Here is a 26478-nt window from a genome sequence, read left to right on the forward strand (position 1 = left end):
TTTTCTTTCGATAGTGCAGAAATTGCTTTAATTTTCATGGGGTTTCTTCACTTAAAAATAATACAGCTATGACAGAAAAGAAAACAAGAAATACTTAAGGTTACATCAAATAATAGTCTAGTGGGAATTCTTGATCCAAAGCCTTGAAGGCTTCAGGGCACAGTGGAATAAAGCTTCAGACCGACTTCTACATCTGCAAATAATGGGGATAATAACTGAGTACTTGCTAGGTTGTAGGAGATACCATGTGAAGTGCCTCTGGCTTAAAATAATTCTGTAAATGATCATTTCCTTCCCTTGGTGGAGGTTACTTTTCCTCTGCTTCTGGTTGGGCCACACACACCACCCCTAGGACAGTGCTATCCATGTGGCCGCCCCTATCCAGGCCTCTAGGCCTGAGGAGTGGGATTTCATCTCCACCATCATCTTCAAGGCAAAGACATTGGGGAGAGGGTTGTTCCAGTACCCTGTTGGGTACCATAACATGAACACCTGGGAAATTCGAAACCAACTATGTGACCCAAGGAAAGCTTTTAACTCTGTTACAAAATTAATTGGACAAATTAAAGGGATGTTAAAGAAAAAAACAAACAAACAAACAAACAACTCTTCTATCCCAAACAAGAATGTCACGTATAAAGAGATGCATATTACTGGGAAAATACATGGAATATGTTTTAAAGGCAAATGTTTAATATTCTGTTATATAATAAATCTGATCAGTCAAAGAGTGCTATTAAAGTCTATTGAAATAATTCAAATAAGAACTATACATTACAAACTTATAAGATTTAAACATGTGTAAAACAATTATATATGCATGTATGTTTGTGTGTACATATATTTCCATATATACACACATATGTGTACATATATATATATATATATATATATACAGAGAGAGAGAGAGAACAGTATATACATATTGTGAGAAAAATTTGGGAGAATATATATGTTCATGTAAATGTACTTGCATAGTACTATGCACAGGGAAGTATATCTGCGGAATATAAACTAAATTACCAAGGATATACATCTTGTTATGTAACAAGATAAAGAGAATATACAAAAAAATTTACTCAAATACACATTTCTGCACTGCATTTGATTTTGAAATAAGCACATTAACTTGAAATCCAAAAATAACTGATATAAGATTTTATGTCATTGTAGTATATAGCTGGTTGGAAAATTCATTACAAAAATCCTATGTATGTATGTTGCCTACCTGTGTATACCTCTATCTATCTATCTATCTATCTATCATCTATCTATCTATATTATTTTTTCCCACATTACGTTTGTCTCTCAATCACACACACATATGGGTTTCCTGTCATAGTTGAGAGGGGAGAGCTGGAGAAAAGTTCTTGCTACTGGGTTTAATGTACATGGGCTCTGAGTCACCCTTAAGGCTTCATTTTCCACAGAATCTTCCAGAAGTTTCCCTCTGACCAGGACCTTCCTCCCTTTCCCCTTCCAAGGCTAAGTGATGATCAACCTGCCTCTCTAGATATGTTCAGATGGTCAGATGGCACAGACTTCCAATTTCTGAATTTTCTCCAGTGAAAAATATTAAAAGTTATATTTTGTGTGGCAAGTGATGAAACAGTATGTAAAATGAAATCATGCTCCAACTGCTTTACCTAACCATCTTTTTCTTCTGCATGGTTTTGCAGAGAAAAATCATAGTACAATATCACACACCTCTTAGAGGGCTGGTGGATGTTATAGGTCTTAGGTGGGAGCAGAGAGGGCAGAGGGGGTTCAAGAACTTTCTAGAATTGTCTTGTTAAGTATTACAAAGTTTTGCTCAGCATGCCAAACTGCTGTGTAAAGGATTTCCACACTGGACCCCCCAAAGCGATGAACCAGGTTATAAGGTATTTCCTTCTTGCTCTATCTGGTTAGTCTCCACCCTCTCCTCTCCTGCTGGCTAATGCTTTCTTAGCCTCCAATCTCAGCTTAAGCATTCGCTTCCTGTGAGAAGTCTCAGACACACCCTTCTGGTTTGATTACCATTAGTCATGTAGTAACCCCATCACCTTTACCATCTTCAGATACACCTTCCATGTGAAAGGGGACAAAAGACCGTGAGCTCAAACGTTCCCATGGGCTGTGGCTTCACACAGCGGACTGAAGATTCTGAAGTTTTCCCAAGTATTTTACCTTGAAGATTTGCCACAAGTTTGCCTCTTCTACTTTTGAGGGGAATGTCCAGGACACAAGTCAGTTCAGAAATTGAACTGTAGAGTTATCCCACAGACAACAACTAGGGCATGTACTTCAGAGAAGCTGTTGAGGCTGCAGCCTGATGCTTCCTTCTCTAAAAGATCCAATAAGAGTACTGTAATGGCAATCTGTAATTTTGAGGAGGCATGGATTTGCATGACACAGAACAAATGAAACTTCCAGAGGTAGAACTGCCAAGTTAGAAAGTTGTTGTTCATGCTGGTGGTGATAAATATTTATATCTATCTGTAACTATATCTATATCTATATCTATCTATTTATATTTAATTGAAACATAATTAACATACAGCATTATACTAGATTTATGTGTATAATATAATGATTCAACAGTTCTGTACAGTACTCAGGGCTCATCACAATAAGTGAGGTCTTTTTTTATTCACTATATGAAATTTATTGTCAAATTGGTTTCCATACAACACCCAGTGCTCATCCCAAAAGGTACCCTCCTCAATACCCATCACCCACCCTCCCCTCGCTCCCACCCCCCATCAACCCTCAGTTTGTTCTCAGTTTTTAACAGTCTCCTATGCTTTGGCTCTCTCCCACTCTAACCTCTTTTTTTTTCCTTCCCCTCCCCCATGGGTTCCTGTTAAGTTTCTCAGGATCCACATAAGAGTGAAAACATATGGTATCTGTCTTTCTCTGTATGGCTTATTTCACTTAGCATCACACTCTCCAGTTCCATCCACGTTGCTACAAAAGGCCATATTTCATTCTTTCTCATTGCCACGTAGTATTCCATTGTGTATATAAACCACAATTTCTTTATCCATTCAGCAGTCGATGGACATTTAGGCCCTTTCCATAATTTGGCTATTGTTGAGAGTGCTGCTATCAACATTGGGGTACAAGTGGCCCTATGCATCAGCACTCCTGTATCCCTTGGATAAAGTCCTAGCAGTGCTATTGCTGGGTCATAGGGTAGGTCTATTTTTAATTTTCTGAGGAACCTCCACACTGCTTTCCAGAGCGGCTGCACCAATTTGCATTCCCACCACCAATGCAAGAGGGTTCCCGTTTCTCCACATCCTCTCCAGCATCTATAGTCTCCTGATTTGTTCATTTTGGCCACTCTGACTGGAGTGAGGTGATATCTGACTGTGGTTTTGATTTGTATTTCCCTGATAAGGAGCGACGCTGAACATCTTTTCATGTGCCTGTTGGCCATCCGGATGTCTTCTTTAGAGAAGTGTCTATTCATGTTTTCTGCCCATTTCTTCACTGGGTTATTTGTTTTTTGGGTGTGGAGTTTGGTGAGCTCTTTATAGATTTTGGCTACTAGCCCTTTGTCTGATATATCATTTGCAAATATCTTTTCCCATTCCGTTGGTTGCCTTTTAGTTTTGTTGGTGGTTTCCTTTGCTGTGCAGAAGCTTTTTATCTTCATAAGGTCCCAGTAATTCACTTTTGCTTTTAATTCCCTTGCCTTTGGGGATGTGTCGAGTAAGAGATTGCTACGGCTGAGGTCAGAGAGGTCTTTTCCTGCTTTCTCCTCTAAGGTTTTGATGGTTTCCTGTCTCACATTCAGGTCCTTTATCCATTTTGAGTTTATTTTTGTGAATGGTGTGAAAAAGTGGTCTAGTTTCAACCTTCTGCATGTTGCTGTCCAGTTCTCCCAGCACCATTTGTTAAAGAGACTGTCTTTTTTCCATTGGATGTTCTTTCCTGCTTTGTCAAAGATGAGTTGGCCATACGTGTGTGGGTCTAGTTCTGGGGTTTCTATTCTATTCCATTGGTCTATGTGTCTGTTTTTGTGCCAATACCATGCTGTCTTGATGATGACAGCTTTGTAGTAGAGGCTAAAGTCTGGGATTGTGATGCCTCCTGCTTTGGTCTTCTTCTTCAAAATTCCTTTGGCTATTCGGGGCCTTTTGTGTTTTCATATGAATTTTAGGATGGCTTGTTCTAGTTTCGAGAAGAATGCTGGTGCAATTTTGATTGAGATTGCATTGAATGTGTAGATAGCTTTGGGTAGTATTGACATTTTGACAATATTTATTCTTCCAATCCCTGAGCAGGGAATGTCTTTCCATTTCTTTATATCTTCTTCAATTACCTTCATAAGCTTTCTATAGTTTTCAGCATACAGATCTTCTACATGTTTGGTTAGATTTATTCCTAGGTATTTTCTGCTTCTTGATGCAATTGTGAATGGGATCAGTTTCTTTATTTGTCTTTCTGTTGCTTCATTGTTAGTGTATAAGAATGCAACTGATTTCTGTACATTGATTTTGTATCCTGCAACTTTGCTGAATTCATGTATCAGTTCTAGCAGACTTTTGGTGGAGTCTATCGGATTTTCCATGTATAATACCATGTCATCTGCAAAAAGCGAAAGCTTGACTTCATCTTTGCCAAATGGGATGCCTTTGATTTCCTTTTGTTGTCTGTTTGCTGATGCTAGAACTTCCAACACTATATTAAACAACAGCGGTGAGAGTGGGCATCCCTGTCGTTTTCCTGATCTCAGGGAAAAAGCTCTCAGTTTTTCCCCATTGAGGATGATGTTAGTTCTGGGCTTTTCATAAATGGCTTTTATGATCTTTAAGTATGTTCCTTCTATCCCGACTTTCTCAAGGGTTTTTATTAAGAAAAGGTGCTGGATTTTGTCAAAGGCCTTTTCTGCATCGATTGACAGGATCATATGGTTGTTATCTTTTCTGTTATTAATGTGATGTATCAGGTTGGTTGATTTGCGAATGTTGAACCAACCCTGCATCCCTGGAATGAATCCCACTTGATCATGGTGAATAATTCTTTTTATATGCTATTGAATTCGATTTGCGAGTATCTTATTGAGAATTTTTGCGTCCATATTCATCAGGGATATTGGCCTGTAGTTCTCTTTTTTTACTGGGTCTCTGTCTGGTTTAGGAATCAAAGGAATACTGGCTTCATACAATGAGTCTGGAAGTTTTCCTTCCCTTTCTATTTCTTGGAATAGCTTGAGAAGGATAGGTATTACCTCCGCTTTAAACGTCTGGTAGAACTCCCCTGGGAAGCCCTCTGGTCCTGGACTCTTATTTGTTGGGAGATTTTTGATAACCGATTCAATTACTTCGCTGGTTATGGGTCTGTTCAAGCTTTCTATTTCCTCCTGATTGAGTTTTGGAAGAGTGTGGGTGTTCAGGAATTTGTCCATTTCTTCCAGGTTGTCCAGTTTGTTCGCATATAATTTTTCATAGTATTCCCTGATAATTGATTGTATCTCTGAGGGATTGGTTGTAATAACCCCATTTTCATTCATGATTTTATCTATTTGGGTCATCTCCCTTTTCTTTTTGAGAAGCCTGGCTAGAGGTTTGTCAATTTTGTTTATTTTTTCAAAAAACCAACTCTTGGTTTCCTTGATCTGCTCTACAGTTATTTTAGATTCTATATTGTTTATTTCTGCTCTGATTTTAATTATTTCTCTTCTTCTGCTGGGTTTAGGCTGCCTTTGCTGTTCTGCTTCTAGTTCCTTCAGGTGTGCTGTTAGATTTTGTATTTGGGATTTTTCTTGTTTCTTGAGATAGGCCTGGATTGCAATGTATTTTCCTCTCAGGACTGCCTTCGCTGCGTCCCAAAACATTCGGATTGTTGTATTTTCATTTTCGTTTGTTTCCATATATTTTTAAATTTCTTCTCTAATTGCCTGGTTGGCCCACTCATTCTTTAGTAAGGTGTTCTTTAACCTCCATGCTTTTGGAGGTTTTCCAGACTTTTTCCTGTGGTTGATTTCAAGCTTCATAGCATTGTGGTCTGAAAGTATGCATGGTATAATTTCAATTCTTGTGAATTTATGAAGTGCTGTTTTGTGACCCAGTATATGATCTATCTTGGAGAATGTTCCATGTGCACTCGAGAAGAAAGTGTATTCTGTTGCTTTGGGATGCAGAGTTCTAAATATATCTGTGAAGTCCATCTGATCCACTGCTGCATTCAGGGCCCTTGTTTCTTTATTGGCCGTGTGTCTAGATGATCTATCCATTTCTGTAAGTGGGGTGTTAAAGTCCCCTGCAATTACCACATTCTTATCAATAAGGTTGCTTATGTTTATGAGTAATTGTTTTATATATTTGGGGGCTCCGGTATTCGGCGCATAGACATTTATAATTGTTAGCTCTTCCTGATGGATAGACCCTGTAATTATTACATAATGCCCTTCTTCCTCTCTTGTTACAGCCTTTAATTTAAAGTCTAGTTTGTCTGATATAAGTATGGCTACTCCAGCTTTCTTTTGGCTTCCAGTAGCATGATAAATAGTTCTCCATCCCCTCACTCTCAATCTAAAGGTGTCCTCAGGTCTAAAATGAGTCTCCGGTAGACAACAAATAGATGGGTCTTGTTTTTTTATCCATTCTGATACCCTATGTCTTTTGCTTGGCACATTTAATCCATTTACATTCAGTGTTATTATAGAAAGATACGGGTTTAGAGTCATTGTGATGTCTGTATGTTTTATGCTTGTAGTGATGTCTCTGGTACTTTGTCTCACAGGAACCCCCTTAGGATGTCTTGTAGGGCTGGTTTAGTGGTGACAAATTCCTTCAGTTTTTGTTTGTTTGGGAAGACCTTTATCTCTCCTATTCTAAATGACAGACTTGCTCGATAAAGGATTCTCGGCTGCATATTTTTTCTGTTTAGCACACTGAAGATATCGTGACAATTCTTTCTGGCCTGCCAAGTTTCAAAAGAGAGATCAGTCACGAGTCTTATAGGTATCCCTTTATATGTGAGGGCACATTTATCCCTTGTGGCTTTCAGAATTTTCTCTTTATCCTTGTATTTTGCCAGTTTCACTATGATATGTCATGCAGAAGATCGATTCAAGTCACGTCTGAAGGGAGTTCTCTGTGCCTCTTGGATTTCAATGCCTTTTTCCTTCCCCAGTTCAGGGAAGTTCTCAGCTATTATTTCTTCAAGTACCCCTTCAGCACCTTTCCCTCTCTCTTCCTCCTCTGGGATACCAATTATGCATATATTATTTCTTTTTAGTGTATCACTTAGTTCTCTAATTTTCCCCTCATACTCCTGGACTTTTTTATGTCTCTTTCTCTCAGCTTCCTCTTTTTCCATAACTTTATCTTCTAGTTCACCTATTCTCTCCTCTGCCTCTTCAATCCTAGCCGTCGTGGTTTCCATTTTGTTATGCATTTCGTTTAAAGCGTTTTTCAGCTCCTCCTGACTGTTCCTTAGTCCCTTGTTCTCTGTAGCAAGAGATTCTCTGCTGTCCTCTATACTGTTTTCAAGCCCAGCGATTAATTTTATGACTATTATTCTAAATTCACTTTCTGTTATATTATTTAAATCCTTTTTGATCAGTTCATTGGCTGTTGAATTCTTTTGAGGGGAATTCTTCCGTTTGGTCATTTTGGATAGTCCCTGGAGTGGTGAGGACCTGCAGGGCACTTCCCCTGTGCTGTGGTGTATAACTGGAGTTGGTGGGCGGGGCCGCAGTCAGACCTGGTGTCTGCCCCCAGCCCACCGCTGGGGCCACAGTCAGACTGGTGTGTGCCTTCTCTTCCCCTCTCCTAGGGGCGGGATTCACTGTGGGGTGGGGTGGCCCGTCGGGGCTACTTGCACACTGCCAGGCTTGTGGTGCTGGGGATCTGGCGTATTAGCAGGTTGGGTAGGCAAGGTGCAAGGTGGCAGGAGGGGCAGGCTTAGCTCGCTTCCCCTTAGGTGATCCACTTCAGGAGGGGCCCTGTGGCAGCAGGAGGGAGTCAGATCTGCTGCCAGAGGTTTGGCTCTGCAAAAGCACAGAGTTGGGTGTTTGTGCAGAGGGAGCAAGTTCCCTGGCAGGAACTGATTCCCTTTGGGATTTTGGCTGGGGGATGGGTGAGGGAGATGGCGCTGGCGAGAGCCTTTGTTCCCCACCAAGCCGAGCTCTGTCATCCGGGGGCTCAGCAACTCTCCCTCCCTTTGTCCTCCAGCCTTCCTGCTTTCCAAGCGGAGCTGTTAACTTATGACCTTCCAGACGCTAAGTCGCGCTTGCTGTCGGAACACACTCCCTCCGGCCCCTCCGCTTTTGCAAGCCAGACTCGGGGGCTCTGCTTGGCCGGCAGGCTGCCCCTCCACCCCGGCTCCCTCCCGCCAGTCCATGGAGCGCGCACCGCCTTGCCACCCTTCCTACCCTCTTCCGTGGGCCTCTCGTCTGCGCTTGGCTCCGGAGACTCTGTTCTGCTAATCCTCTGGCGGTTTTCTGGCTTAGTTAGGCAGGTGAAGGTGGAATCTAAGTGATCAGCAGGACGCGCGGTGAGCCCAGCATCCTCCTACGCCACCATCTTCCCTCTAATAAGTGAGGTGTTAATGCTCTTTATTTCACCCATCCCTTCACCCACCTCCTCTCTGGTGACCACCAATTTTTTCTCTGTATTTATGAGTGTTTGTTTTGTTTGGGTTTGTTTTGTGGTCTGATTCTTTCTTTTTTTTCTTCTTCTTCATTCGTTTGTTTAGTTTCTTAAATTCCACATATGAGTGAAATACTATGTTATTTGTCTTTCTCTGACTGACTTATTTCACTTAACATTTACCCTCTGGGTCCATCCATATTGCTACAAATGGCAACATATCATTATTTTTAACAGCTGAGTAACGTTCCACCACACACCCACACACACATAAACATGCATACACGTATATATAAGCCCCATATAGGTATACACCATATATATATATATATATATATATAGACACACACACATATATATATAGACACACACACACACATATATATATATGTATACATGTATATGTATATGCATATGTATACATATATATGTGTGTATGTATGTGTGTGTGTGTGTGTGTGTGTGTGTATATATATATATATATATATATATATATATATTGGATCACATGGCAATTCCATTTTAAATTTTCTGAGGAAGCTCCATACTGTTTTCCACAGTGGCTACACCAATCTGCATTCCCACCAAAAGTGCACCTTTATCCTCCACATCCTTGCCAGCAAGTTTGGAAAGTTTTTAAAGAATTTGCTTTGTGGAATGCTCTGAAATATATTTCATAGTATTTAAATAAATTTCAGAAATCAGAAAAGGCATTAAAGAAGGAAGCAAAAATTTCCATTAACCCCTGTGGAGATGGCATCTTTCTTTATATTCTCATTAATGGTGTGTATAATATGACACTGGCTGATATTTTAATCTACATAATAACATTTAATCCCTTTGACATAACCACAGAATCCACATGGTGATTCCTTCCTTACAGATGAGGAAACTGAGCCTCGGATTCCAGGCACAGCTGAGGCTGAAGCGTCTGTGTAACCTTCACTGCCCTGTGATTTCAATAAATCCTGGCAAAGACCCTATGAGGAAGAGAATCCTCACTCCTTGAATGGGGAAGCTGGGGCTTGGGATCTCAACGTCCCACACTGCCACATGTCATGCTTCTACTCATTGGATGAGGCTAGACTGGAAACCAGGTCTTCTGAAGCAAAAGCCTTTACTCTTCCTACTGCTTCACCTGGCCTTGCCTTAATTATTGGATGTAATTTTATAGGCTTTGTTTATGAACATAATGGAAATCCCCCCTCAGTTTAGACAGTGTGGAAAATGCATGAAAGGATGGAGGAGGACATGCAAATAATTAGTAACACCATAGAACACTCACAAACCTAGTAAACTTTTAAGGTTCCCTTTTGGATACCTGAAAACTATTTAAACATCTAGCTTCAATTTACTGTGACTATTTGAGACAATTCTTTGTTTTTATTTCTGTTATTTATCACCTGGATATCTATCACCCAGATGTTGCTTTTAACAGAGAAGGAAAGCTGTATATCATTTCTCAATGAAAACAAGTTAACAATTGTAAGAATGCCATTGTCAATCCCTGGAGGAAATATGTGTCTCTCAAAACGGATTTGTTTTCTCCCAATTAAAGAGTTTCATTTTTAATAATTACAATTAAAATCTCCATTATGACATGTTTGCTAATATGTAACGCAAACTACGGAGTTTGATGTTAAAATGAAGATGCCTTCATACACATACATGGGTACTTTTAATGAAACCCTTGAACTTGACTAATTTGGCGGCACACCAAAATCCAGTTTAAGTACCATCCATTACTTTCTCAAAACAAATATGGCCAATACAAAGCAGTCCTTGACCTTCCATCGAGTCAATCCATTTTCAGTAGCTGGCAAAAGAAACTATTTGGCAGAAGGCACAAGCACAGCTGTTTGTTAAAACTGCAGAGGTGAAGGTCCATAGTGGAAGGAAAATTGACTTTCTACTGGTGAAAGTACCATGTACCCATTATACAGTATATGGAGCGCTAAAATCAACATGAGAAGAAAACGGTTGAAAACCTCAAACATGACAAGCTCTCCCCCTGTAGAAATCCTAGGAGGTATGTGTGATAATGCATTGTTGTGAGCATAGACAGCCACACCTCACTTACTCCAAACTGGGCCTCACCTTTTACTGGCTACCACAGTCTAGGATCTGCCTGTTGTCTCACTTCCTTGTGTGAAAATGCCTCCCCCCACCCCCCGACAAATTTAGTCTTTTCTTCTGTGCTGGCCTCATCTTTAAGAGAGGGTAGAGCCAAATCTCACTGGTTATACACCTGTGCACAGGAGTGAGGCAGATCTGGATTTGAGCCCTGTTTCCATTACCTCTTAGCACAGTGGCACCCAAGTTTGCTCACTATGCACTCAAATGAAAAAATATGTATAATACAATATATATTAAATATTATATATTTGATTTATTATATAATATTTAATATATAGTGTATATATTTATTTATAATATATACATATATATTTAATTTAATTTATTATATAACATTTATTATATGTATTGTATTATATTATATTATATTATATTATATTATATTATATTATAGAGAAGGAGTGCAAGAGAAAGAGCCTTTATATCTGTATAACTGGTGTGGTCATCCTCACTGGCTCCGTCTACACCTGGTTTTGTCCACACCAGAAATCTCTGTCTCTCTCATTGAGAATATAAGTCTCTCATTTTTTTCTTGCTGCCTACACAACCATTCTCCATCACGAAATCACCTGACACTTACAGCTGGGTTATATTATTCTCATGTTGAACATCACCCATCAAAAAGAACACCAATATCAGACTAAGCCACTCTGTAACCATGATGAAATGAGATAAAAAAAAAAAAAACAAGATCACAGTGAATAAAGTAAAGTAGCAGGATGCACATTCCGTAATTAGTTGCACGTCTATACACTAACAGTGAACTATATGAAAAAGACATCAAGAAAACAATCCCATTTATCATAGCATCAAAAGCATTAAAGTACTTATGAATCAATTTAATCGAGAAAGTGAAATATCTATATGCCAAAAACTATAAGACATTGATGAGAGAAACTGAAGAAGACACAAATAAATGGAATGATACCTCACGTTCATGAATGGAAAGAATTAATATTGTTAAAATATCCATACTACCCCCAAAATAGTCTACAGACTCAATGCAATCTCTATCAAGATACCGATGCCATTTTCCACACAAACAGAACAAAAAAGGCCTTAAGTTCATATGGAATCACAAAAGACCCAGAATAGCTAAAGCAATTTGAGAAAGAAGAACAAAGCTGGAGGCATCACACCTCCTGATCTGAAACTGTATTACAAAGCCATCATAATCAAATGGTATGATATTGGCATAAAATATACACATGGACCAATGGAACAGAACAGAGAGCCCATAAATAAACCCGTGAATAAATGGTCAACTAATATCTCATAAGAAAGCCAAGAATATTCAATGGAGAAAGGATAGGCAGTTCAAGAAACAGTGCTGGGAAAACTGGACACTCACATACAAAAGAATGGAATTGGACCCATATCTTATACCATTCACAAAATTCACTGAAAATGGATCAAAGATTTAAATATAAGTCCTGGGACCATAAAACTCCCAGAAGAAAATACAGGGGGAAAGCTCCTTGACAATGTTCTTGGTAATGATTTTTTGCAAATGACACAAAGGCACAAAATCAGCAAAAGGAAAAATCCACAAGTAGGGCCACATCAATCAACAATTAAAAGGCAACCTGTGGAGTGGGAGAAAATATTTGCAAACCATATATCTGATAAGGGGCTCTCATCCAAAATACATAAGGAACTTACACAACTCAATAATGTAAAAGTAATAACCTGATCAAAAAATGGGCAAAGGACCTGAATAGACATTATTCAAAAGATGATATATAAAGGGCCAACAGGTATATGAAAAGGTGCTCAACATCATTAACCATCAAGGAAATCAAATCAAAACCACAATAAGATATCACCTCACACCTGTCAGAATGGCTACAATCGAAAACAGGAGAAACAAAAAGTGTTGGCAAGGATGTGCAGAAAAGGGAACCCTTGCACTGTTGATAGGAATGCAAGCTGGCTCAGCCACTCTGGAAAACAGTTAAAAAGTTAAAAATAGAACTGTCCTAAGATCCAGTAATAGCATCACAGGGTATCAACCCTAAAAATATCAAAACATGAATTTGAAGGGATACATGCACCCCTATGTTTATAGCAGCTTTGTTTACAATAGCCAAATTATGAAAGCAGCCCAAATGTCCATCAATAGATGAATGGATAAAGAAGGTGTGTGTGTGTGTGTGTGTGTGTGTGTGTGTGTGTGTGTGTGTATGCATATATTTTTTATCCATAAAAAAAGAACAAAGTCTTTCTATTTGCAATGGCATGGATGGAGCTAGTGAGTATAATACTAAGTGAAATAAGTCAGTCAGAGAAATACAGATACCAAATCATCTCACTCATATGTGGAATTTAAAAAACAAAATAAATGAGCAAAGGGAGAGAGAACAAGAGTGTGTGTGAGTGTGTGTGTGTGTGTGTGTGAGAGAGAGAGAGAGAGAGAGAGAGAGAGAGAGAGAGAGAGAGAATCATACACTTAACCATGGAGAACAAACTGATGGTTACCAGGGGAAGTGGTGGTGAGTGGAGGGATGAGTAAAATAGGAGATAGGGATTAAAGGGTGCACTTGTTGTGGTGAGCACTAGGTGATGTATGGAGTTTTGGAATCACTATGTCATGCATCTGAAACTGACAGAACACCAGGTTAACTATACTGGAATTAGAATAAAAACTTAATAAAAAAAGGAACTACACTGTGTATAAACCATCTCTCAAGCAACATCTTCTTTATTAAGATAGAAATTAAACTTATGTGTAGGAGCATATGGGAATAGAAACTATACTGTGTATAATGCGTCAACCCAACAACTTTCTGTAAGATAGATGTGCTTTTCAACATAGGTGTAGAGCCATTTGGGAAAAGCTGTGTGATTAACTACTTGAAGATATACCGAGTGTAAACTGTCCTTCAAAACACACACACACACACACACACACACACACACACACACACACACGATGAGATTTCGCCTCATGCCTGTTAAGCTGGCTATTATTAAAAACACAAGAGATAACCGGTGGTGACAAAGATGTGGAGAAAAGGACATCCTTGTGCTCTGTTGAAGGAAATGAAACTTGGTACAGCCACTGTGGAAGACAGTATGGGAGTTCCTCGAAAAGTTTAAAATAGAACTACCATAAGATTCAGCAATTCCTCCTCTGGATATATATCTGAAGGAAGTGATATCACGATCTTGAAAAGATGTCTGTATCTGCATGCACACTGCAGCATTATTCGCAACAGCCACAACATGGAATCAAACCAATTGTCCATCAATGGATGAATGGATACAGAAAATGTGATGTATATATACACAATGGAATATAATTCATAAGAAAGAAGGAATTCCTGCCATTTGCAACAGCATGGGCGAAACTTTAAGGCATTCTGACAAGTGAAATAAGACAAAGACAACTACTGTATGATCTCACTTGTACATGGAATCTAAAAAAGCCAAGTCTGTAGAAACAGAGAGACGAATGGTGGTTGCCAGGGGCTGAAGGTGGGGAGAATGGGTGATGGTAGCCAAAGGGTACAAACTTCCAGTTTTAAGATTAATAGGTTCTGGAGACCTAATGTACAGCCTGCTGACTATGGTTCCCAATACCGTACCGTATATATGGAAGTTGCTAAGAGAGTAGATTTTCAATGTTCTCACCACACGCACACACAACATGATAACTATGTGAGATGACGTGTGTGCCAACTAACCTTATTGTGGGAATCATTTTGTAATATGCACATATATCAAATTGTCACGTTGTACACCTTAAACTCGCACAACGTTATGTCGATTATATCTCAATAAAGCTGAGGGTAAAAACAACACAAAATCACCATGCGAACCACAAAAATGACCAAGCACCCTCTTCTCCTGGTTAAAATAAGTAACCAATGCTTCTTTACCGATTACAGCTTTAATCTTGCTCTATGCTTCTCTCCTTTTAGATAAAATTTATCACTGTACCCAATTAAAGAATCACTCCCACTTCCTGACAGCATTCAATATGGACCAGCTCCCCACTTCCTTGAACCTCCTCCACAATCACTGAACACAAGTCCAAATCTTATAATACTTCATTCCTTTTTTAATGAATATAATTTATTGTCAAAATGGCTTACATAAAACACCCAGTGCTCATCCCGACAAGTGCCGTCCTCAATGCCCATCACCCATTTTCCCCTCTCCCCCACCCCCCCCATCCACCCTCAGTTTGTTCTCCGTATTTAAGAGTCTCTTGTGGTTTGCCTCCCTCCCTCTCTGTTTGTAACTAATTTTCCCATTTTCCTTCCCCCATGGCCTTCTGTTAAGTTTCTCAGGATCCACATATGAGTGAAAACATATGCTATCTGTCCTTCTCTGACTGACTTATTTCACTCAGCATAATGCCTTCCAGTTCCATCCACGTTGCTGCAAGTGTCATGAGTTCATTCTTTCTCATTTCCAAGTAGTATTCCATTGTATATATAAGCCACATCTTTATCCATTCATCAGTTGATGGACATTTAGGCTCTTCCCATGATTTGGCTATCGTTGAGAGCACTGCTATAAACATTGGGGTACACATACCCCCATGCATCAGCACTCCTGTATCCCTTGGGCAAATTCCTAGTAGTAAAATTGATGGGTCACAGGGTAGTTCTATATTTAGTTTTTTTTTTTTTTATTTTTTTTAATTTTTTTTTTTTCAACGTTTATTCATTTTTGGGACAGAGAGAGACAGAGCACGAACGGGGGAGGGGCAGAGAGAGAGGGAGACACAGAATCGGAAACAGGCTCCAGGCTCTGAGCCATCAGCCCAAAGCCTGACGCGGGGCTCGAACTCCCGGACCGCGAGATCGTGACCTGGCTGAAGTCGGACGCTTAACCGACTGCGCCACCCAGGCGCCCCATATTTAGTTTTTTGAGGAACCTCCACACTGTTTTCCAGAGCGACTGCACCAGTTTGCATTCCCACCAACAGTGCAAGAGGGTTCCCGTTTCTCCACATCCTCGCCAGCATCGGCAGTTTCCTGATTTGTTCATTTTACCCACTCTGACCGGCGTGAGGTGGCAACACAGTGTGGCTTTGATTTGTATTTCCCTGATGATGAGTGACACAGAGCATCTTTTCATGTGTTTGCTGGCCATCTGGATGTCTTCTTTGGAAAAGTGTCTATTCATGTCTTCTGCCCATTTCTTCACTGGATTATTTGTTTTTCGGGTGTGGAGTTTGGTGAGTTCTTTATAGATTTTGGATACTAGCCCATTTTTATTTTATTTGATTATTATTATTATTTTTTAAACTTACATCCAAGTTAGTTAGTATATAGTGAAACAATGATTTCAGGAGTAGATTCCTTAATGCCCCTTTAGCCCATCCCCCTCCCACAACCCCTCCAGCAACCCTCAGTTTGTTCTCCATATTTATGTATACTAGCCCTTTATCTGATATGTCATTTGCAAATATCTTTTCCCATTCCATCGGTTGCCTTTCAGTTTTGTTGACTGTTTCCTTTGCAGCACAGGAGCTTTTTATCTTGATGAGGTCCCAATAGTTCATTTGTGCTTTTAATTCCCTTGCCTTTTGAGATGCGTCGAGTAAGAAATTGCTGTGGTGGAGGTCAAAGAGGTTGTTGCCAGCTTTCTCCTCTGGGGTTTTGATGGTTTCCTGTCTCGCATTCAGGTCTTTCATCTTTTTGAGTTTACTTTTGTGTATGGTGTAAGAAAGTGTTCAAGTTTCACTCCTCTGCATATTGCTGTCCAGTTCCGCCAGCACCATTTGCTAAAGAGACTGTCTTTTTTCCATTGGATACTCTTCCCTGCTTTGTCAAAAATTAGTTGGCCAAACACTTGTGGATCCAATTATGGGTTCTTTATTCTGTTCCATTGGTCTATGTGTCTGTTTTTGTGCCAATACCATACTGTCTGAATGATTTCAGCTTTGGAGTAGAGGCTAACGTCTGGGATTGTGATGCCTCCCGCTGTGGTCTTCTTCTTCAACATTACGTTGGCTATTTGGGGTCTTTTGTGGTTCCATAAAAATTTTGGGATTGCTTGTTCTACCTTTGAGAAGAATGCCAGTGAAATTTTGATTGGGATTGCATTGAATGTGTAGATTGCTTTGGGTAGTATTGACATTTTGACAATATTTATTCTTCCAATCCATGAACATGGAATGTTTTTCCATTTCTTTGTGTCTTCTTCAATTTCCTTCATAAGCTTTCTATAGTTTTCCACGTACAGAACTTTTACATGTTTGGTTACATTTATTCCTAGGTATGCTAAGGTTCTCGGTGCAATTGTAAATGGGATCAGTTTCTTTATTTCTCTTTCTGTTGCTTCATTATTGGTGTATAAAAATGCAACCATTTTCTGTACATTGATTTGTATGCTGTGACTTTGCTGAGTTCATGTATCAGTTCTAGCAGGCTTTTGGTGGAATCTGTCTGGTTTTCCATGTAGAGTATCATGTCATCTGCGAAAAGTGAAAGTTTGACTTCATTGTTGCCCATTTTGGTGCCCTTGATTTCATTTTGTTGTCTGATTGCTGATGCTAGGACTTCCAACACTATGTTAAACAACAGCAGTGAGAATGGACATCCCTGTCGTGTTCCTGATCTCAGGGGAAAAGCTCTCAGTTTTTTCCCGCTGAGGATGATATTAGCTGCGGGCTCTTCTTTTTCTTTGTCTTTTTAAATTTTTTTAATGTTTTATTTATTTTTAAGACAGAGAGAGACAGAGCATGAGTGGGGATGGGGCAGAGAGAGAGGGAGACACAGAATCCGATGCAGGCTCCAGGCTCCCAGCTGTCAGCACAGAGCCTGACACGAGGCTCGAACTCACGACCCGTGAGATCATGACCTGAGCCAAAGTCGGATGCTCAACCGAGTGAGCCACCCAGGCGCCCCAGCTGTGGGCTTTTCATAAATGGCTTTTATGAAGTTTAAGTATGTTCCTTCTATCCCGACTTTCTCGAGGATTTTTATTAAGAAAGGATGTTGTATTTTGTGAAATGATTTTTCTGCATCTATTGACAGCATCATACAGTTCGTATCCTTTCTTTTATTACTGTGATGTACCACATTGATTGTTTTTGCGAATATTGAACCAGCCCCGCAGCCCAGGAATGAATTCCACTTGATCATGGTGAATAATCCCTTTATATGCTGTTGAATTCGATTTGCTAGTATCTTGTTGAGAATTTTTGCATCCATGTCATCAGGGATATTGGCCTGTATTTCTCCTTTTTTTGTGGGGTCTTTGTCTGGTTTGGGAATCAAGGTAATGCTAGCTTCATAAAATGAGTCCACAAGTTTTCCTTCTGTTTCTATTTTTTTTTGGAACAGCTTGAGAAGGATTGGTATTAACTCTGCTTTACATGTCTGGTAGAATTCCCCCGGGAAGCCATCTGGCTCAAGACTCTTATTTGTTGGGAGATTTTTGATAACTGATTTGATTTCTTCACTACTTATGGGTCTGTTCAAACTTTCTATTTCTTCCTGTTTGAGTTTTGCTAGTGTGAGGGCGTCTAGAAAATTGTCCGTTTCTTCCAGGTTGTCCTGTTTGTTGGCATATAGTTTTTCATAGTATTCTCTGGTGATTCCTTCTACATCTGAGGAATTGGTTGTGATAAATACATTATTTTCATTGGTGATTTTTTCTATTTGGGTCCTCTTTTCTTTTTGAGAAATCTGGCCAAGGGTTTGTCTTTTTTTATTTTTTTCAAAAAACTAACTCTACTTTCATTGTTCTGTTCTACTGTGGTTTTTTTTTCAATTCTATATTGTTTATTTCTGCTCTGCTCTTGATTATTTGTCTTCTTCTGCTGGGTTTGGGGCTTCTTTGTTGTTCTGCTTCTAGTTCCTTTAGGTGTGCTGTTAGATTTTGTATTTGGAATTATTCTTGTTTCTTGAGATAGGCCTGGATGGCAAATTTTTCTCTTAGGAGTGTCTTCACTGCACCCCAAAGGGTTTGGATTGTTGTCTTTACATTTTCATTTGTTTCCATATGCTTTTTTTTTTAAATTCCTGCTTTAATTGCCTCGTTGACCCATTTGCATTTGGAGATTTTCCAAACTTTTTCTTGTGTTTGATTTCAAGTTTCATAGCATTGTGATCTGAAAGTGTGCATGGTATGATCTGAATTATCTTATATTTATTGTGGGTTGTTTTGTGACCCAGTATGTGATCTATCGTGGAGAATGTTCCATGTGCACTCGAGAAGAAAGTATATTCTGCTGCTTTAGAAAGAAAAGTTCTGAATATATCTGTCAAGTCCATCCGGTCCAGTGTATCATTCAGGGCCATTGTTTCTTTACTGATTCTCCGTCTAGATGATCTGCCCATTGTTGTAAGTGCAGTGTTACAGTCCCCTGCAACTACCACATTCTTACCAATAAGGTTGCTTATGTTTGTGATTAATTGTTTTATATATTTGGGTGCTTTTGTATCTGGTGCATAAACATTTATAATTGTTAGTTCTACTTGATGGATAGACCCTGTAATTATTATATAATGCCCATCTTCATCTCTTGTTACAGCCTCTAATTTAAAGTCTAGTTTGCCTGATGTAAGTATGGCTACTCCAGCTTTCTTTTGACTTCCAATAGCATGATATATGGTTCTCCATCCCCTCACTTTCAATCTGTAGGTGTCCTCACGTCTAAAATGGGTCTCTCGGAGACAGAAAATAGATGGGTCTTGGGTTTTTTTTTTTTATACATTCTCATACCTTATGTCTTTTGATTAAAGCATTGAGTCCATTTACATTCAGTGTTATTATTGTAAGATATGAGTTTAGTTAGAGTCGTCTTGTTGTCTCTAGGTTTCATGCTTGTAGTGATGTCTCTGGTACTTTGTGGTCTTTGCAACACTCACAGAGTCCCCTTTAGGATGTCTTATAGGGCGGGTTAATGGTGATGAATTCTTTTAGTTTTTGTTTGTTTGGTAATACCTTTATCTCTCCTTCTATTCTGAACGACAGACTTGATGGATAAAGGAGTCTTGGCTCCGGTTTTTTTTTCTTCTTTTCATCACATTGAAAATTTCGGGCCACTCCTTTATGGCCTGCCAAGTTTCAGTAGATGGGTCTGCTACAACCCTTATGTGTCTACCCTTGTAGGTTAAGGCCCGTTTATCCCTAGCTGTTTTCAGAATTCTCTCTTTATCTTTGTAGTTTGCCAGTTTCCCTATGATATGTCATGCAGAAGATTGGTTCAAGTTACTTCTGAAGGGAGTTCTCTGTGCCTCCTGGATTTCAATGTCTTTTTCCTTCCCCAGATTGGGGAAGTTCCCAGCTATGATTTGTTCAAGCACACCTGTGGTTGTCATCGTCGTCGTCTCCTCCTCCTCCTCCTCCTCCTCCTCCTCCTCCTCCTTCTTCTGGAATTCCTATGATACGGATATTGTTTTGTTTCATTGAATCACTTAACTCTCTAATTCTCCCCTCATGATCCAGAATTTTTTTCTCTCTCTCTCTTTCTCAACTTCCTCTTTTCCATAATTTTATCTCCTATTTCACCTATTCTCCTCTCTGCCTCTTCAATTCTCCCTGTCACCACCGCTAGTTTATTTTGCACCCCATTTACAACACTTTTTAACCCACTCTGACTATTCTTTAGTTCCCTGATCTCTGCAGCAATAGATTCTCTGCAGTCTTCTATGCTTTTTTTTCAAGTCCAGCAATTAATCTTATGACTATTATTCTAAATTCTTGTTAAGTTATATTGATTATGTCTGTTTTGAGCAATTCTTTAGCTGTCATTTCTTCCTGGAATTTCTTTTGAGGGGAATTCTACCGTTTCATCATTTTGGCTAGTTTTCTGTCCCTCATGTGTTTTAAAAGTTTTTTATGTGCCCTGCACCTGCAAGCACTATTATATTAAAGAGGGGTCATACACTGCCCAGGGCCTGGCCATTCAGGATGCGTTTTGTGGAGAGTGTTATTTGCTGTCTGTTGTTGTGACTTTGGTTACTTTATCTCCCTACTCATAGTGATGTTTTGAACCCTCCCTTAGGTGTGCTTTTATTTGTTCATTGAAGTAGAGGTGGAAAGGAAAATAAACAAACAAACAGAAAGCTGAAACATGCACACACACACACACACACAAAATCCAAAAACAAAACAAAACATAACAAAAAACCATGAAACACCAGCTACAAGTAAACAACAGGGTGGGTGGAGGCAGTGCTGATGGAAGAGGACTTATCCCATATAAAGAGAGAAATGACATGGGCGGGGAAAAAGAAAAAAAAATTGACCAGACATAAAAACTATACGGCTTAATCCAGAGAGAGAGAAAGGAAAATAAAAAAAGGAGGCGGGGAAAAAAGAAAAGAAAATAACGTTGTCCAGACAGAGAAATGACAGGGCTTAATCCAGAGAGAGAGAAAGGAGATGTGGAACATGTATCAAGAGAATGGATTAAATATGTCTGCTTAAACCAAATCAACAGCCAGAGTAACCAGACTAGAGGAGGGAAGAGATAAGAAGGAGAAAAGGAAGGAAGAATATATCTATATAATAAAAATTGTCTGAGAATTAAATCAGACAATGCAACAGTGCTGGTCTGGGGGAGGGGCTGTCTGGTTCCTCAGCATCAATCCCGCTCCAGTAGATATGCAGTTACCAGGCGAGGAGGGTCATGGTTTGGTGTAGGCCTGTCCCACCTCCACTGTGGGCCCTGCTCTCCAATCCCTGAGACCCCACCTTAGTGGTGGTGGGGAGGAAAATGGCGACACCCCAGTCTCTCCTCCATGGACCAGGTGTCGCAAACCACTCTGTTTGAGCCATCCTCACTGTGCCACAGGCACCAATGAAGCAGTTTGTCTAGTTCTGCCGAGTCCCGTGCCCTGGCGCTTGGCTGTGATTCAAACTCTCACTCTGCCTGCCCTGGTACCAGGGAAGTGCTGCTCTGCACTGCCCGATATGCGGTCTCTGGCTGGAGGATGCAAGCAGGCTTTCTCCTGTCCCACAGCACTCCAGGGAGGGGATGGCTTTTTCCTACTGTGGACCGCACCCCTGACCTCACCACTGAGCCCAGGGCTGGCTTCCCTCCATCCCAGGTGTGCTATTGGAGCAGCCGGCCCCAGTCAGGAGAAAACCCCTCGGTTAGAGATTGAATCTTTCTCCATCCCGGTCCGTGGTTTTTCTCTTGTCCAGATACAGTCCTATGCTTCCCGAGCCTCTCTTTCTCTTCTCTTTGTCTCTCCGCAGAAGGGGATCTCTCCCCTCCATTCATTTTATCTCTCCCAGTTTGCAATCATGCACCTAAGGCCCATCAGGTTGTCCCAGTGGGTCCCTGGATGTGACTGTCTCTTTGTCTCCCGGACTCTCAGAGTTCAAAGTCCTTTAGCTTCAACACTGCTTTCTTTGAGAGACAAGGGACTTCCCAATCCCCCTACTTCTCTGCCATGTTGGTCCTTCCTCTCTCCTTATAATATTTCATTCCTAGTGTTCTCTTATTGAGACACCCCATGGGTGTCCATGGTGTGCCTTCTGCCTCACTGCAATGAGTAACAAGCCCAACTTTGTTTGGTTACAGATGTGTTTCCGGTGGCCTTTTGGCTAGAGAACATTGACTGTGGAGTGGTCTTGAATTGGTTGGCCACCCCAAGGGGGGCAATGCGGATTTTTTTTAAAGTCCTATCACTCTGTGTTTCCACAGTATCTGGTCTCCAGGCTGGTCAACTATCTGTGAAGAGCAGAGTCCATTGTAGATGCCTGTACCAAGGAGTATGTAGATTGTCTATGATATGGTATAGAGTGTGAGGTGGGAAGACTGTTTATGGCAGAGGGTAGCAGATGGGAGTCTGGACACGAAGGTCCAGCAGCAGCTGCTCTATTCTTTTCCCTATGCTGAGGCACACTCGGCTTACAGATAGGGTGGCAGAGAGGCTGGTGCTGTGGAATTCCATGTGGGATCAGCTTATGAAATCATAAAAGAGGCATTATTTCCCATACGTACTTCTCTTCCTGCCCATCAATTACAAAGACATCAAGTACCTGGACCACTTCCAATGAGGTGCACTTCTCACAAAGGCTGCTGGTGGGGATGAGTGGTGGGACCCCTCCTCCCTGTCCCCCATCAGGGCCCAGGAGCCTCTGTGAGGAAGGAGGGGCCTAGAAGCAGGTGCAAAAACTCCAGGGAGAGTGGCCTGATGGTGTCCTTTTCCATACCTCATCTCCAACTAACTTGTGTGCCAATGTGTTACTCTCTGCTCCCAATACTATGTCCCAGAAGTGATCTCTGACTGATCAGATACCCTTAACCCTGGGAGCCCTGCCTGTGGTCCCCACCCCCAGCCCCAGTTCATAACTGCTACTTATATTCCCAAAACATGGATTCCATTGATCCCACAAGGCTTCTCATAAGCCTTTAGTGGTATCATGCCTTTATGACCTCAAAATCCCTCTCCATTCACAGCTCCGTGTCATACCACCATCCTATAACTCCTGTGCTGAAAAAAGCCAGTGGTTGGATGTGAACACTTCATCCCCTCAATAGCCATATCCAAAGGTGGGAACCTCATACCTAGAGCAGACAAGGTTAGACACTGTCCCCACCCCTTCAAAATAAAATAAAGTACGAAGAAGTGATGCCTGGCTGTTCGTAGCACCCTAGCCTGCATCAAAAAAGGTGGTGGTGAGGTAATGGTAGGGGGGCATGCTTCTAACCAAGTATCTCCTAGGTCAGTCAAGGCTTGGATCTCACCAAGACTTCCTGGAAGGTCATGTAATATCACAAGGAAACAAATACATAATGATGCTGCAATTGCTCCTTAAACCAGGATGGCCTCAACCCCTTGGAGTGTCCAATCAGTTACCTCTGAGCCACGTCTGCTCACCTGGGAGTCCCCACTCTTCACCAAGTCAGGCTGGACTTCCCATCCCCTCCCTTCCACCCAGCCCCCATTAGTCGTGCTCACTGTTCCAGGCCCAGCTCATCTTTGGGGGGAGTCTCTGACGGCTCCAGTGAGCTCTTCCTCCTCTGTATACATTAAGAAGATTCTACAGAGGTTAGCTCCACAAAGACCTGGACCATGTGAAACCATTACCATGATCTCTGCAACCCCTGGGCCACTGGAGGTGTGAGGAGTGACAGATGCTCAGTGAACACCCATGTGACAATGTAGGACATGCAGGGGAAGGAACTTACCCTGGGATGGCTCAGGCACTGAGACCCAAGAAGAGCTGCTGACCCACATTCCAGTATCCCTCCCAGCAGATCCCCAGTCACCTCTTCCTGATAAAGATCTTCCCAGACACCCAGTTCATGTGCAGTCCTGATGCGAACATAGAGAGTAACAAATGAGGATAGGAAAAACATAATTGTTTCATGGAGAGAATAAGGACTTTGTGCCAGCACATCTCCATTACACTGCATGTCACAGAGATGGCACTGAAATACCTATGTCAAGTGGATGGATATGTGCGGTTTCCTTCTTCTTACAGTCTCAAATACTTGCCAAAATGTGGTGATGCTATTAAGGTAAGAAACCCCATCGCAATCAAAGATTGGAGCAGTTGGGATGGGAAGACAGCAAACATTGGCATTGTGGATGATATGCCAAGGCTCATGCTGGGATCTTGAGGGTGGTTTCCCCTTGAACTCCTCACAATGCTCCCTTAAGGTAGAAACCAGGATTTCCATTCACACACCAGAAAGGTGAGGCTCAATGAGGTTACTTACGTTTCTAGGTTCACACAGCTTTTTAGAGATAGAGCCAGTATCATCTAGCCTGTTTGCCTGACTCCAAGGCCCATCTTTAGAATCAGGAACACAACCTGCCCCTTCAGATGTGTGATATGGGCAAGGAGAACTGACAGGTGCCCCTGGTGAGTGTACAGCCACTCTGGGGGGCAATATGGCAACACCCACTAAGTGTGTGGGAAAGCTGAAAGCGGCCAGCTTGCAATATGAAGCACATGTATTAACCAACAAAAAGATGGATATAGGACCGCTAAAGAGAACTCACTGAAAAAATGTACATGCACAAAAACATTGTTGAATTCCAAAGCCACAACCACCAGTGAAATTCATAGAATAATTAATATGAATAACAATAGGTGGGAAAGGAAGCTAAAGACGTGTATGTGTAACATACTATAATTTTGAAGAACATGTGAATAGGAATATATACATATATATATTATATATATACACATATATATGTGTATATATGTGAATAGGAATATATATATATGTTATATATATATATACACATATATAATCTGTACATGCAAGTTAAATCTCTACCTACAAATAACCACCTCTGGAGAGTATGTACCCATCTATTGACAGAGGCCCCTTTCGGTCAGAGGATGGGAATTAGAAAATGACAGATACCAAGTAACGTTAATTTATAAATACACATTCACATATTGTTTGAAATGTTACATCAGGAAAATCATCAAGGTAATAATGTGGAGACAAGGAATTTAGAAATGGATTGACAAAGGAAAAAGTACATATGTACTTACTATTTTTGAAACATGTACAAAATAGAGTGCTTGTGGGAGGGAAAGCAAGTTCAAAACTAATTACTTAGACATGGTAGATTGTGTGTGTGTGTGTGTGTGTGTGTGTTTCTGTGGCTGAGACACAATATTCTGCGAGTCTGTGTTTTTATGTCGCAAGCTCTATCATCCCATACACATGCTCAAAGTGCAGCTTTCTCTCCAACTCAGACAGGGATGGGCTTTCTGTTTTGAGACTTACAGATAACAAAAAGTGATGGATGCAGAGGGACTTCTGCCAGTGGGTAGAAACTTCCAGAAGGCTCTTTTTAATTTGTTTTAATGTTTATTTTTGAGAGAGAGAGAGAGACAGAGTTGGAGCAGGGGGAGCGGTAGAGAGCGAGGGCAACACAGAATACGAAACAGGCTCCAGGTTCTGAGCTCTCAGCACAGAGCCCGATGTGGGGCTCAAACTCACGAACCACGAAGTCATGACCTGAGCCAAAGTCAGACACCTAACTGACTGAGCCACCCAGGGGCCCCTGGAAAGCTCTTTCTGGTCCCACCAAACCCAGGTCCTTTTCTGCTTCCTTCCCACCACTCTGGCTGTGTCCCCATCCAAGATTTTTAGAACTGCAATTCTCGATGTGACCAGCAAAGGGGCATCTGTCTCCATTGTGCATTTTGCTTTCTTTAATATTAAAATTCCTAATTTTTGAAAGGAGAAAAAAAGATGTGTTATTCATTAGAATAATTCATGAAACAGTATGGAGAGCATGCCACCAATTCTGTTTGGAAAAAGTCCTGTGTATGTGGAAAGACTAAACACAAGCTTTATTTAGTGTTTTGACCCCATATCTGTATTTGGCTCATTAATCTATCCCATTTACTCACTATCTTCCCTCATCAGTGTCACCTAACATGTCCACACTGTGGAACAAGCCCCTCTGGGAGAGCAGGCTGCTCCAGAACCCAGGACCCCACCCCTGGAAGGGCTTCCCAGACCTATTCCCACCCCCTTCTCATCTTCCCCTCTCCAGGATGCTGTGGACACAGCTGACCAGAGCAGTGTCTCTGAGTCCTGCTGTGGTCTCAGAGGGAGACTGTTGCATAGAAGCAGAGCCTGAGAGTCAAATATATCCCCTGGAAGGAGCAGCAGTCCCGGTTAATGCTGGTGATATTAGGAAAGTGGATAAAGACAATCGCTCTTACAAACACTCTCAAAGGCAGCCCACCTCCTCTCCCTGCCAAGGCCCCACATCCTATGGACCCAGCCTGTATGTCTAGCCCTTGTGTGCCAAGCCCTCTGTGCCCTGAGCAAACTGCACCTTTGACCAAT

This window comes from Felis catus (assembly GCF_018350175.1).
Source record: "Felis catus isolate Fca126 chromosome X unlocalized genomic scaffold, F.catus_Fca126_mat1.0 chrX_random_Un_scaffold_72, whole genome shotgun sequence".
Taxonomy (NCBI): domain Eukaryota; kingdom Metazoa; phylum Chordata; class Mammalia; order Carnivora; family Felidae; genus Felis; species Felis catus.